The following is a 13,248-nucleotide window of genomic DNA, read 5'->3' as shown; positions in this document are numbered from 1 at the left end:
AAAAGTCCAAGAAAGGGAACTTAAACCCTTTGATTCTCCTCAAAAAGGAAATGCAGTTTTTCCTGAGGAGATGAGTGTATAAGAAGGAATAGATGGGGAGGAAGACAGGATCTTTTCTAGGGAAATACTGAAAATCAAGGGGGAAACTTGTTCTATGGGGAACTTTGTCATAAAGCTTGTTGATAAATTGTTTGGGGAACTAGAAATCGCAGTTGCCCAGGATCAGTAGGATCACAGGGCAAGGAAGCCTTAGTGCCAAAAAAGCTGGGTAAGGTCAAGCAGTACACTTTCAGTATCTACCCACACCATCCAGGGTGTGTGATGAAAATAATCTATTTTAAACGGTCTATCTAGTAAAATGACAGAATGAGAAGTGTTTTATTTCTTTTTTTTAAAAAAAATGCCGACCAAAGTTTTGGAATTGGCTACCATTTTGGTATATTTAGGAGCCAAGTGGTTACTGTTAATTTTAATTTTCCCCATACTAGTCCTTTGTTTTCTCAACTCAAACTTCTAAAACTTCAAGATCATATCAAACTTCAAACCCTTTACTTCATGCACCAATTCTTCCATGACAAATTACCTAAGGTTTTTGACTACTTATTTATTAAAACTTCTGATAAGCATAATGTTAACACACGCTTTGCATCTAGGTCAACTTTTCATGTTCCTAAAATTCGAACTAACTATGGCAAATTCAATATAAGATACAACGGACCTATATTATGGAATGAAATTGATGAGAGATTTAAGATTCTATCTACTTATTCGCTTAAAAGAGAATTATTATTGCATTTCATTAATTTCTATTAAGTTTTTCTACTAATAATTTAATTTGGTATTTCTGCCATTTTTCATTTTTTTTCCTTTTTCTTTTTACTATTATCTTTTTGCTGTTGTTGTTGTTGTACATACGTGTTTAAGAATTATTTGTTCTGTAATCTACCACCTTAATTAATTGTGTAAAATTGTAAAATGTAAAATGCCTCTTTTCTGACGTTGTATTTATTTTAAATTAATAAATGGTGGTCACCCAACTAGTTTAGCTTTTTAGTTATTTTGGGTGACCAGCAACTGCATGTATTTTTAATTTATTTATTGTTTAAACATTTCTTTGTCATTTTACAGTTCAAATAAACTTTGTTGTTGTTGTTGTTGTTACGCCCTGTGGTGCTAGATACTATTTTAAAAAAGGCTACCATGTAGAAAAGCAGGTAAAAAGTCACACTTTTGAGGTTAAAAATTCAAATTTCGTCCAAACAATAGAGCAAAATCCTCTTTTCTACCTTTGTATTTGGAGACGCCTTTTGGACTTGTAATGGGACATTCAGGGTTGGTAAAGCATCCAGATCCCTGGAATTCACAACAATCATTCATTTTAAGAAAGAAATGTCGCTTAATGATCTTTGCAAAAATCTTGTGAAGCAGCACATGATGGGTATTGAACATTCAAAAAATTGCCACATAAATGAGGTGTACATTCATGTCATTAAAAAAGAAAACAACTACACAGCTCACACAGCACAGCAGAGGGCCTAAATTTGTGATCTTCTTACATCAACCACCGAAAAATAAGATTTTCCAAACGTTCTTGTTCATTGATGATACTGTCAGTTTAGTATCTCTCTGATGCAGAGCAATCCCATCTGAAGAAAAGGCCAGCGCTGTGCCCAGCGCAAAGGATGTTAACTGGCAAAAAAAACCATTAATGATTTGGATAAATTTGAGGCGAATCCATCTTGCGGTATTCCATCATGGCAAAGATTTTTTTTTTCTTTTTTTTTTTTTTTTAATTTTTAAAAAAATCATGGCAAAGATCCAAACAGTAGATGAACGACTTCCAACAGTTCTGTATACTAGCAATTGGATGCCTCTAAAGTCCAGTTTTCCTGAAGTTGAACTTTTCTTAAACAACATTACCAAAGAAATTCTTGAGCCCAAAAACTTGAGAAAAGCCAAAGACAATCTGATGAAGAGAAAAGGTTAAAAATATCTAGCGATAATGTGTTTAGAATTCAAGACAAAGTATCCAGATTTGTTATTGTTTCTAAATGATCCCCTAGTAATTTGTGGAATGGCGTTTCAATGTAGAAGTGTGGACTGCTCAACAATAAAAGAAACTGAAAGTGAACTAAAAAAAATAGGAGAAGTAATAAGTATCCTTGTAAAAGAAAGACTGCAAAACCAGACTGGACTTTAATATTCAATGAGTATGTGTAACTTCAACTAGAGCAGAGAAAATGGCTTTTCGTTCCAATACAAGTAATTTAGTTTTAGTTAATCAAACGTAAAGAGAAATGTCTTCCTTACATCAATAGCCTAAGGGTAGAAACAATCGCTTAAAATATCAACTAAGCTTTCTAAGAGCATATCCTGATCCAATGAATTGGAAACTTTTTTTGACAAAATATACCGTATTTGGTAATGTATTTAAATGTTTTAATTGCTGCGATCGAGAGTCCTGAGTAGCAGTTCTCACGACTGAAAGTATGTCTTTGAACATAACTATCCAATAAACACAAATTAAAAAAAGCTGTTCATTCTTCCTTATTGAGAATAACCAATTTTTAAACATACATAAGAATTAAAAGTTGTTCCTGCTTTATAGTCACGTATTGCACAGTTATAATAGCACTTATTTAAGTCTTTTCCTCAGTTTCCCTTATTATTGAGCAATCCACATTCCTATGCTTAATCGCCATTCCAAAATTTACTTAGGGATCATTTCAGGGTTACCGTGAAAACATCTGGGGATCATTTCCGGGTCGAGATCATTTCATGGCCAATTTGGGGATCAGTTCAAGGTTGGGGATCATTTTGGGGTCGGGATCATTTCGGGGGCTGTACAGATCCACCGATTTTCAAGTTCAGTTTTATAATCACAAGTCTGCTATGCTCACAAACAAAACCACTTGTGAAGTAGCAGTACATTTCAACAAAATTCCACACACTTAAGATGATTTTGCATTTCAGTGCTTTGATCTAGTGAAGGCCCCAAACAACTCTGACGAGATCGATAGGTTTTTAATTATGAAAGAGGCTTATTGGAGTGCTCAGCTGTTCTCTTTGGCACCAAATGGCTTAAAAAAAGAACGGAAATTCACTCCAACAATAGAATTTGTTATAATTAATTTTATCTTGTGCAACTCTGCGTTGGCATTGTATGGCAGTTCAAAGGTCCTTTTCTTGGATTTTGTCAGCCTTTTAGGGGAACTTATTACGACTTATTGTTGAAGCCCCTCCCTGGAGGGTTTTTGTTGTTTATTAACCCTTTGATGCTCCAAAGACCTTGATTTGGGATTTTGTTATGATTAATGTTTGTGTTCTTTTTACATTTGCCGCATCGCAAGAGTCCTTTTAGTTATTTTAGTTTTAAATTTCAATTTTTATTTCATGCATCAACCTTGGTTTAGTATTGCAATTATCATGCTGTATCACATAATTTATACACAGTATTGTGATTTTTCGCTTGGTATTGTAATTATCACCCTGTATGACGCAATTTATAGCACAGCATAGTATTTTTCGTTTTGCATTGTAATAATCACGCTGTATTACGTTATTTATAGCACAGTATTGTATTGTTCGTTTTGTTATGTAATCTTTTACACTGTAACCTTATTTAAAATTAGTTTGCATTCTATTTGTCATGTAACTGATGAAGGTCTAAGACCGAAACGTTTTTTTATTAAATTTTTATATTTTAACTTTTTAAACCATCAGAAGTTGTTCGTCCTCTCTGTTCTTTTCACATGAAAAGGGCGAGACATTGTCTCACATCAGATAAGAGAATAGTTTTTGAATAAACCGGAAAACAAACAGAAATCAAAGCTATCAGCAATGCCAGCCGCATACAGCAGAAATTTTCACTGACATATCGTGGAGCTACGCTATACAGAAAATAAAAGAAAACGGTCCATTGATCAACAACTCAAAGTATCTTTATTGACAGTGATTCGCATTCTGGAAAGATTCAACCAATATGGCCACATACGTCCAGGACCAATGGAAAGGCCAGATGTAACGTCTTTGTTAACAAAAGCCCAGCTACTAGTGTTGATGGATTATGTTTTAAGTAATCCTACCTCTTACTACAAGGAGATGCAATCATATTTAGCAGAAGCTAAGGGGAATTCCCCAGACTTCGTCGGAATCCATTGCATTTTAAAGTGTTCTGGATATTCCCGCAAACGAGTAAGTTCACTTCTTGATATGTATAAGAATATGCATGCGGCACAGCTGTACTAACTATACTGTTACTTTGAACTTTACTGTGACACAGGTGAAGAAGAATCTAGAATTAAGAAGGCAGTATCAAGAAATTATTTCCGTCTTTCGCCTGGAGGAGCTGTTTTTTTAGACGAGTCTTTTTTTGTAAGTATACCTTCAATGATAAAGAACTGAATAGATCAGTGTAAGCTGGAATTATAAAGGGAGTACCAACAGGTTTTTCCCGTCTTTTACAAGGAGCAGCTGTTCTTTTTTAGGATGAGTTGTTTTTTGGAAGTATACCGTCAATAATAATAGATTGCAGTCAAAATCGCACACAACATCCAATTTACAGCAGAAATTGTTTTTGATGTATACCCAGGCTCCCTTTTAAAGTTAATGTCTTTGTTTTAACTTTGTTTTATTTAGTGTTGGACCATGATCGTAGAATCACCAGGAATTACAGGGTATAGTGTCAGAGGGCAAATAACAACTGGACCATACGTGAACCCTTGGTATCCAAGGATAACATCTATTTTTGCAGTGAATTTTAACAGCCTTGTTGACACACACCTTTAAGCAAAAGTCTAACTGGCAGGAGGTGTTTAAACGATTTCTAAGGAAGGAAATTGTTACTATTCTTCAACCGTACAATCACAACTTTGTTGTAATAATGGGTGAGTTAAAAACACATGTTTATATGTTAAATTCTGCAAAAAAAAAAAACTACCTTCTTGATGGAAGCCCAAATTTCGTGTGATCGCAAACTATAGCAAAATCAGAGCAGCCCATTATGGTATATAACCTCACTAGTTATTCCTGTTCAAAATTTACAAACATCTGATTCAGTGTTTAAGCTCATGGCCGTTAGCCTAAAAACTCTTGCATTTAATTTCTTATTGCTTAAAATAACAATTAAAACAATACTTGTACACAGCAGGCGGTATTGAACACGCTTCACGCGGGAGTTGATGGTGTGATTATCATCGATGCTTTACCACTAGATTGGCACTTAAATTTGTTTTATTTAGGTTTTAATGTTTTCTTGCCCTTTATATTGTGTTTATGTCGTCAAAACGGCCTTTGGGCCCTCTGAGTGGAAACACTCCACACAATTCAGAAGAAATCTCTAGTATTTAACGACGATCCTTCTAAAGATGCAAGTAGTCATTTTGTATTTGTTTTTCTTAAGTTATGCCTGGAGTACCCTTTTACTTTTGAAATTAATATCTGACACAAATCTTTTAGGAATTGTCTGGATCTGCAACTGCATGTAATGTAACTCACATTCATTAATGTTTCTTTCTATAAAGGTACTGCTTGTCGACTAAAAGTACAACGGCACCTTATTCCTCAGTTCAAGTCATTAGATGAGGCTGAGGAGTTTTATAAAACTGACTATTTTGAAGGCCAGGAGCTTAGTACTGTCAGTTCAACGCCAGCTAAAGAGTCTGTTTGTGTCAACTCAAAACTAATCATCCTGTTTATCACCAATTTTCCACCAGTCATCGTATGATAAAAAGGACAAAGAAATGGCAACAGGTGATCTCATTACATTGATGACTGATGGCTTTTTTAAAATGACAAGTCTTCAGCGTATTCAGTTTCTTTCCTTTTTGCTGAGTATGCACCTGACTCATGACATTCAAATAGATGGAAACTTTCCTCCTGCAGACTTTGTAAAGCTTGCTGGGTGTGCATTCAAAAATCTCCAAGATGCTGGTATCGGGAACACTGTTTATTTTTTGGTGCAAATGCTTTTGCACATTGAGGTCTGATGGCACAGGTCCACCTTAAGAATGCCCGTCTTCCAGATAATTTGAAGTGGATTTTGTGAGAAGCAAGCTTAATTCTTGGTTGCTGAAGCAAAGGGTCGAGGTTGCTTAGTTGGGGATTATCAATTGTCAGTTTCAATGCAAAAAAAGGTGATTCAGGTGTAAGCTTCCTTGTTGATAGTGTGAGTCTTAGCGAAAAGAGCTAAGAATAAATACGGTAAGCAGGTTTTTTATAATATATAAAAGAGAAGAGTCACAAAATTATTAATTTCATTTTGTTTGTTGTGGGCATAGTTGAGAAAAAGTCCAAGAAAGGGAACTTAAACCCTTTGATTCTCCTCAAAAAGAAAAATGCAGTTTTTCCTGAGGAGAATGCAAGTGTATAAGAAGGAATAGATGGGGAGGAAGACAGGATCTTTTCTAGGGAAATACTGAAAATCAAGGGGGAAACTTGTTCTATGGGGAACTTTGCCATAAAGCTTGTTCATAAATTGTTTCAACATGGGGAACTAGAAATCACAATTGCACAGGATCACAGGGCAAGGAAGCCTTAGTGCCAAAAAAGATGGGTAAGGTCAAGCAGTACACTTTCAGTATCTATCCACACCATCCAGGGTGTGTGAGGTCTCTACAGCTAAAATTTATAAGGGAAAGTATGAAATTACTATTGCAAATTTCAAGAAGAATGAAGGGGCCAAACCCAAAATCCTACCTCTGTACCCATATCTAAGTATGAGTATTTTTTTGGAATATCACATTGGGGAACACCAGTTAAGGTGACAGCACACAGCCAATTGTACAAACAGGACTTTGTTTTTTGGGTCACAACTTATGGTTAAATTTGTCAGGTTACTTGTTGCATTGTTTTGCAGACTACAGAGGCAGTGGGCCAACATACGATGTACATCTTTGGCAACAATTCTTAAAAGCACATAGCATTCCACTTAGATTGTCTGTTATGTGCTTAAATTCAACGCAGGTCAATGTCTTAAATAAAATTTATAGTGAATAATAAAAGTTCTTACTAAAGGAATAAAAGAATAAATATGAATTTATATTATATATAGAATTTATAGAATGTGGTAATATTGTGGGCGAAAGTTCAAAGTGAATTGAAGGGTAATGATAAAATGTATCGTGTCAGCAATGTTTCAAGCTTTTCCCATCATCAGTTTTAAAGGTTTTTACCGGCTTGTGCAGGGAGACAAAATCCTGCAAACTACACCCAATTCCAAATGAGCACCATTTGGTCAAAAACAGCTTGACTAGCTTCAAATGGAATTTCTCAGATAATTTATCTTTTTGTCCTACTATACTCTTTATATACTTAAAAAGATGACCATTGACAAATTGTTCAGTACCTATCCAAGATATTGTAGGAACAATGGTGTTAGATGTTCAAGGTGACGCCAACTTTTTAGTCCTGTTATTTACGACTGGAAAGATATGAAATGAAATTCTCAAACTCATTAAACATTCATAAAGGAAATTAATATTAATGAGTGTTTGAAAATCAGAGGAAACATTTCTCCTTTATGCTACCTTAATTTCTCCTTGGATTCAAAGTCTGGATTCCTTTTTGTAGGTGCCATCATCTGTTAACCTTAATGCATTTTGTCAAAAACAAGTAATCAGTGATCACAACAGGAAAATGCAAATCAGCCTTCCATGAGTACATCGCTGACATGTTAGGATTGGTTACCCCAAAATTGGTAGAGTTAGATATCAGGTGAAACCTAAAATCATACCTCACTGCACCAGGAACAAGTTTGGTGACCTTTTGGCAAGAAGAGGTGGATGATTGTTGGGTCTCTTCAATGTATTCAGAAGAAATACACTGTGTGAAGATGGCTCCTTGTGCTTTCGCTTGCACAGTTATCTTTTTAGACAAATGGTTCACTGCGGTCCCTGGACCAAAGTTAAGCAAAAGGTTAGAGGATACTGGTCCGATAAAGAAAATCTCATTCACAAAGAATTCTACTGCAGAGGAGATCAACAAGAAGATCAAGAGCAAGTTCCCTTTCGTCCTGGAAAAACCATCAGTTCAGTGTCAACCCTATTAGAAATATGATGAAAGAAATAATTACTGAGGCCAAGCTTCCTGAAGTTTTGTTGTTCTTCAGGCGACAGCTATACCCTTGTGGTCTGAAGCTGGTTTGTCAAATCGCCACATCTGCCATATTTCAGGCCACAGAAACCCAAATAGTCTTTAGAAGGGGCCAACCAGACAACACAGAAGTACACTTAATGTGAAATGCCTGTTAGTCGACTCCAAACAGCAGAAGCATCAGACAGTGGTCAAAACACACAGCTAATCATCTTCCAAGACAATCCACAGTGAAATGTGTGGCAGAATGTTTAATTCTTTTACCATCAGTTCTATGTAACAACACACAGCCAATCATCCTCCAAGACAATCCACAGTGAAATGTGTGGCAGAATGTTCAATTCTTTTACCATCAGTTCTATGTAAATAAATTTCCATTCACTCCAATGCAAAAATTCGTGAATCAGGGAACTGTTGCTCTAATGTAAGCACTTGGGAATTTTTAAGAACACATACTATATTGGTTCTCTTCTTTTTTTAAAAATTCCCAAATGCACTCAGGCAACAATACACTCAGGCGCGGTTTTATTTCTTTAATATTATTTTTTGGAATTTCCTATAACTTATCGTAATACTTTTGACTTTAGTTAGATACATGTAGCTTCTTTAACTTTTATATTTTTATTTCTTATTTTCATATACCATTATATTTTTACACAATTTCATGTATTACTATTGTTGTTGAGTTGTTGTTATAATTACTATTATTATTGTTTTTATTATTACTGTCAACCACTAAATATTCAACAGCCTCTTTTAAAAGAGAGACCTTTAACATGGTGTGCTTCCTCGGAAATGGAAGTGCCCCATAGTTATTCATCAGAAGGATTTTGCTGATCAATGCAGAATAGTGTGGAAAAACCACAGATATCAAAGAAACGATTTTGAGATTAATTGACAGAACCATTTGTTATCTACTGACTAAAAAAATATTGTCATTCTTATGAAATAATTAAAAGGAATAATTAAAAGGAATAAATGTTGATTAATTGACAGAACCATTTGTTATCTACTGACTAAAAAAATATTGTCATTCTTATGAAATAATTAAAAGGAATAAATGTTGGATATAATTCCTGCTTGCTGGTCTAATTACAGCTGCTAGCATCTCTGGAATGACAGTGAAACTTTCAAAAAAATGTAAGAGTAAATATCAAAGTAAACCTGATTTGGTGGATGACCCCAGTGGAACGCGCCGGGTAACGTTGAAGATTTTGCCTTTGCAAAGGGTGCTTTCCGTTTCACTGGTCAAACGGATGGTGCCTTAGTTACATTCCACATCACGGCCGAGGTTTGCCTGGACGACGCTGGCCGCATTTCTTTTGTTTGTTAATATTCAACGTTAACCTATTTTTTTCAAATTTGTTTATCGTATAATCTGTTTCAATCTCCCGATAAAGACAAGTTTTGTTTTATTTCGGTTTATAATCGTCAATGATTTTTCTCTCTCTAAACCAGCACTGCTATCTTTAATTCCTGCTCACTATAAAAAAAACCTTCATACAGGGTTCAAAATAAAATTTCGTTTTTAGCCTGAATTTGTCGGCTTTTTTTGTCAAGGCTCATTTTTTTCCCGGCTGTTAGAGAGCTATGCATTTTCAAGGGACACAATCCATCTGCATACATGACGTACCCAGATGCATTCTGGGGCAATTTCAAACACAGTCGGCCATTTGTAAGTTTTCCGAAGTGATACAATATTTTACGGCAAAGCAAAAGAATGGATTGGAGCAATGTGACTTCTTTTCTTATTTTGAATGTTTGAGAAGCAAATAAGATCTTCAATATTATTTTCTGGAGGGACACAATACCTGAGAAGGTGGGGCGGCCCGTTATTCATCTTAAAACAGAAATGAAGTCGCCACATTGGCGACTAAACCGTAACTGAACCAGAAGTTTTCATCGACAAAGATGAAATTTTGGTCGCATTAGCAACTATTGAGTCGCTCTTTCTAGTCCTGTAGCTGCTTTGTTTTCTGATATGGAATGTTTACTTCAACATTACCGCAACTTTTATTTCAGTTGGCCGATCAAGGCATGATATTTTCTATTTCTTCGGTGAAAAGTAGCCGGCAAGTGTCGTCAGAATGCCGCCTACCGCCGACAGCCAGCTGCTATTTTGAACCCTGTCATACATGAATCTCCACACAGAACTACATGATGTACTTTGAAATTTGTTTGGCAGGTGAAATCTAAAGAAGTGAGCCTGTTTTGACGAATAATTATTAATTTTGAGAGTCATAGAAGATCTCTATTATCTCACCAAGCTCATTGTCTTCCTTTAATGAGAAAAGACGGATTAACGCTTGATTGTCAATGAGGAGAAAACATTTATACGATGGACTGAGAATTTTGACCACCGTGAAAGCAAGGGATGCCCGAAAAGTGTGGGATGATATCACGAAAAACAATGAATGACAAATTCGGTACAGAGTGATCCACAGACAAGTACCAGAAGAAGATAAAGTACATAGTAGATCGATATACGCAAGCTAAGGACTGGAACAGTAAGCAATTCGGTGAAAATCTTAAGCAGTAAACCCATGTTATTATACTTTAAGGAAGTATGTGAAGGAAGGGTACCCAAGCTATTGGAGTTAACATTGACCTAACTGCAGGACTTCTGATAGGGTTGGGCAAAAAAGCAGAAATTATGCGGCATTTTTAGGGCAGATTATGCGGCAGGAAAGTACTATTATGCGGAAAATTATGCGATTTTATCAGAGCGATTTTAAGCTTGTTTTACAAGGTTAAAGGAGATGAATATCAATTTTGTGCATTTCAAAAAAAAAGCATAAAGGAAGGATAAATATCTGTATTAGAATGAAAAAGATTATTTTCACCTCATTTACGTTTATTCCAATGTCGAATGGCTTTCCGTGTACACTACATGCTGCAGTAGAACGTTGAAGACTTTTGGTGACATACTATATGAAGTGTGACAAGATACCGCTGACTGAATTAACGAAGGCTCACGTGTTAACGTACGGTGTCGAACAATCTACGACGTTTTTTACTTCATGGAAGGATTTAAACATTCTGAATTCAGCCATTTTGCCTTGTAAACTTCAGTACAATACAAGAAAGCAAATATAGGAAGCAAATTTATTTGTGTGAATTTGTTATGGCTAAGTTGAAACTAGTTCGTATAGTGTGATCGTCCGGGTGAGAGTAGTTAAAGGTAAAGGTAAAGGTAAAGCAACTTTATTTATACACGGTTTGTGTTTAAAGCTAGAAGCTTGTGGGGCCGTGTATATGAAACAAATGCTAAACAAATATAATAAATAAACATAACATGATTAAAAATCCCAACTGGCAGGAAGCAGACCAGTTCTGACAAGAACTGTTGTTGGTGACTGACGTTTCGACAACCTGAGCGGAAGTCATCTTCAGAGTCAAGTGAAAAGTTGTTGTCAGTCGATGATGTTATAAGTCTGGTCCGTTGAAGCTGATTGGTCAGATAAGCCGTGATGTTATTGGCTGTAAGACTCGTGTAAAGTTTGTCATCAGTAATTGGTCAGTTTCGATCCGTCTATTGTTAGTCTAATTAAGTCGTTCTGTTCCATCTATTGTTAGTCAAATTAAGTCGTTCTGTTGGCGGTTCGTTTGTCGCCTACGAAGTACTTAAATGTCACACCCTACGAAGTACTTAAACGTGACCCGACGCCTGCACTACAACGTAAACTTAACAACAAACTACTTACGCTTAAAAAGACCAACACTTTTGACAATCAACGTTACTACCGACTGCGGTGCTCAGTACCGCAACCACCGAAACTTTACGGACTACCGAAACTGCACAAGCCGGGTATACCGATGCGACCCATAGTCTCGTTCTGTGGGTCCCCTACGTACCAACTGTCTAAATACCTGACGACTATACTGCAACCTCTTACAGACCAATCCAGACGTAAACTATAATCTACTGAGAACTTTATAGACGCCATCAAGACTGTACAGATACCTGACCACTACAAACTTGTGTCTTTTGATTTGAAATCACTGTTCACCAGTATTCCAGTTCAATTGGCTCTACAGTGCACCGAGACCGCTATCCAACAATCTACTGTTACATTACCGCTACCGACTGAAGACATTATGGACTTACTGAACCTCTGCCTTACATCGACTTACTTTCAGTACAACGGAAAACATTACAAGCAGTTGCACGGAACAGCCATGGGGTCGCCGGTTTCCGTTGTTGTTGCAGAAATTGTGATGCAAATCATCGAGGAACGCGCCCTTGCAACTTGCCGACAAACGATACCGCTCTGGTTATGCCGTACACAAAGACGAAATCGACGACTTTCACAAACACCTAAACGAACAGAACGCCGACATTCAGTTTACCAGGGAGATCGAAGAAAACGGAAAACTTCCTTTTCTTGACTGTCTGGTAAGCCGCGGCAACAACGAAATACGAACTACAGTGTACAGAAAACCGATGCATACCGACAGATTACTGGACGAAACATCCTACAACCCGACTTCCCACAAAGCTACGACTATCAAGACTTTGACGAGACAAGCGCAACTAGTTTGTGACACACCAGACAGTTTATCTCACCTTGACCGTGTTTTTCCACAAGAACAACTACAATACTGACTTTATTAGACGCAATACTCACAGAACTACTGAAACTGACAGAAATCTGACATATGCTACTACAGCGACTTTACCCTACATCAAGGGCACTTCTGAGACTATTGCGCGTATCCTACAACCCTACAATATCCGTGTAGCTCACAAACCTATAACAACGTTACGACATTTACTGACCAACGTTAAAGACAGGGACGAACCTAACAACAGATGCCTATCAACAGATGTCAACAACTACCGGCACCTTACAAACGACTTATTCACGACGTAAACAGAAGCAACAAACGAACCGCCAACAGAACGACTTAATTTGATTAACAATAGACGGAACAGAACGACTTAATAAGACTAACAATAGACGGATCGAAACTGACCAATTACTGATGACAAACTTTACACGAGTCTTACAGCCAATAACATCACGGCTTAACTGACCAATCAGCTTCAACGGACCAGACTTATAACATCATCGACTGACAACAACTTTTCACTTGACTCTGAAGATGACTTCCGCTCAGGTTGTCGAAACGTCAGTCACCAACAACAGTTCTTCT

At 36.6% G+C, this 13,248-nt stretch overlaps 1 long non-coding RNA gene across 1 annotated transcript; it reads left to right on the top strand.

The window, feature by feature from the left end:
* Positions 1-4,001: 4,001 nt before the first annotated feature.
* On the top strand, positions 4,002-5,987 carry LOC144648678 (uncharacterized). The gene is made up of 3 exons (XR_013569727.1): positions 4,002-4,374; positions 4,639-4,886; positions 5,523-5,987. It is a non-coding gene; the product is annotated as an uncharacterized LOC144648678 (long non-coding RNA).
* The last annotated feature ends 7,261 nt before the right edge of the window (positions 5,988-13,248 follow it).

This window comes from Oculina patagonica, chromosome 4 (genome assembly GCF_052425735.1).
Source record: "Oculina patagonica isolate OP01 chromosome 4, crgOcupat, whole genome shotgun sequence".
NCBI classification, from domain to species: domain Eukaryota; kingdom Metazoa; phylum Cnidaria; class Anthozoa; order Scleractinia; family Oculinidae; genus Oculina; species Oculina patagonica.
The sequence above is the reverse complement of the archived record's forward strand: the minus strand, read 5'-3'. Positions and strand labels throughout refer to the sequence as shown.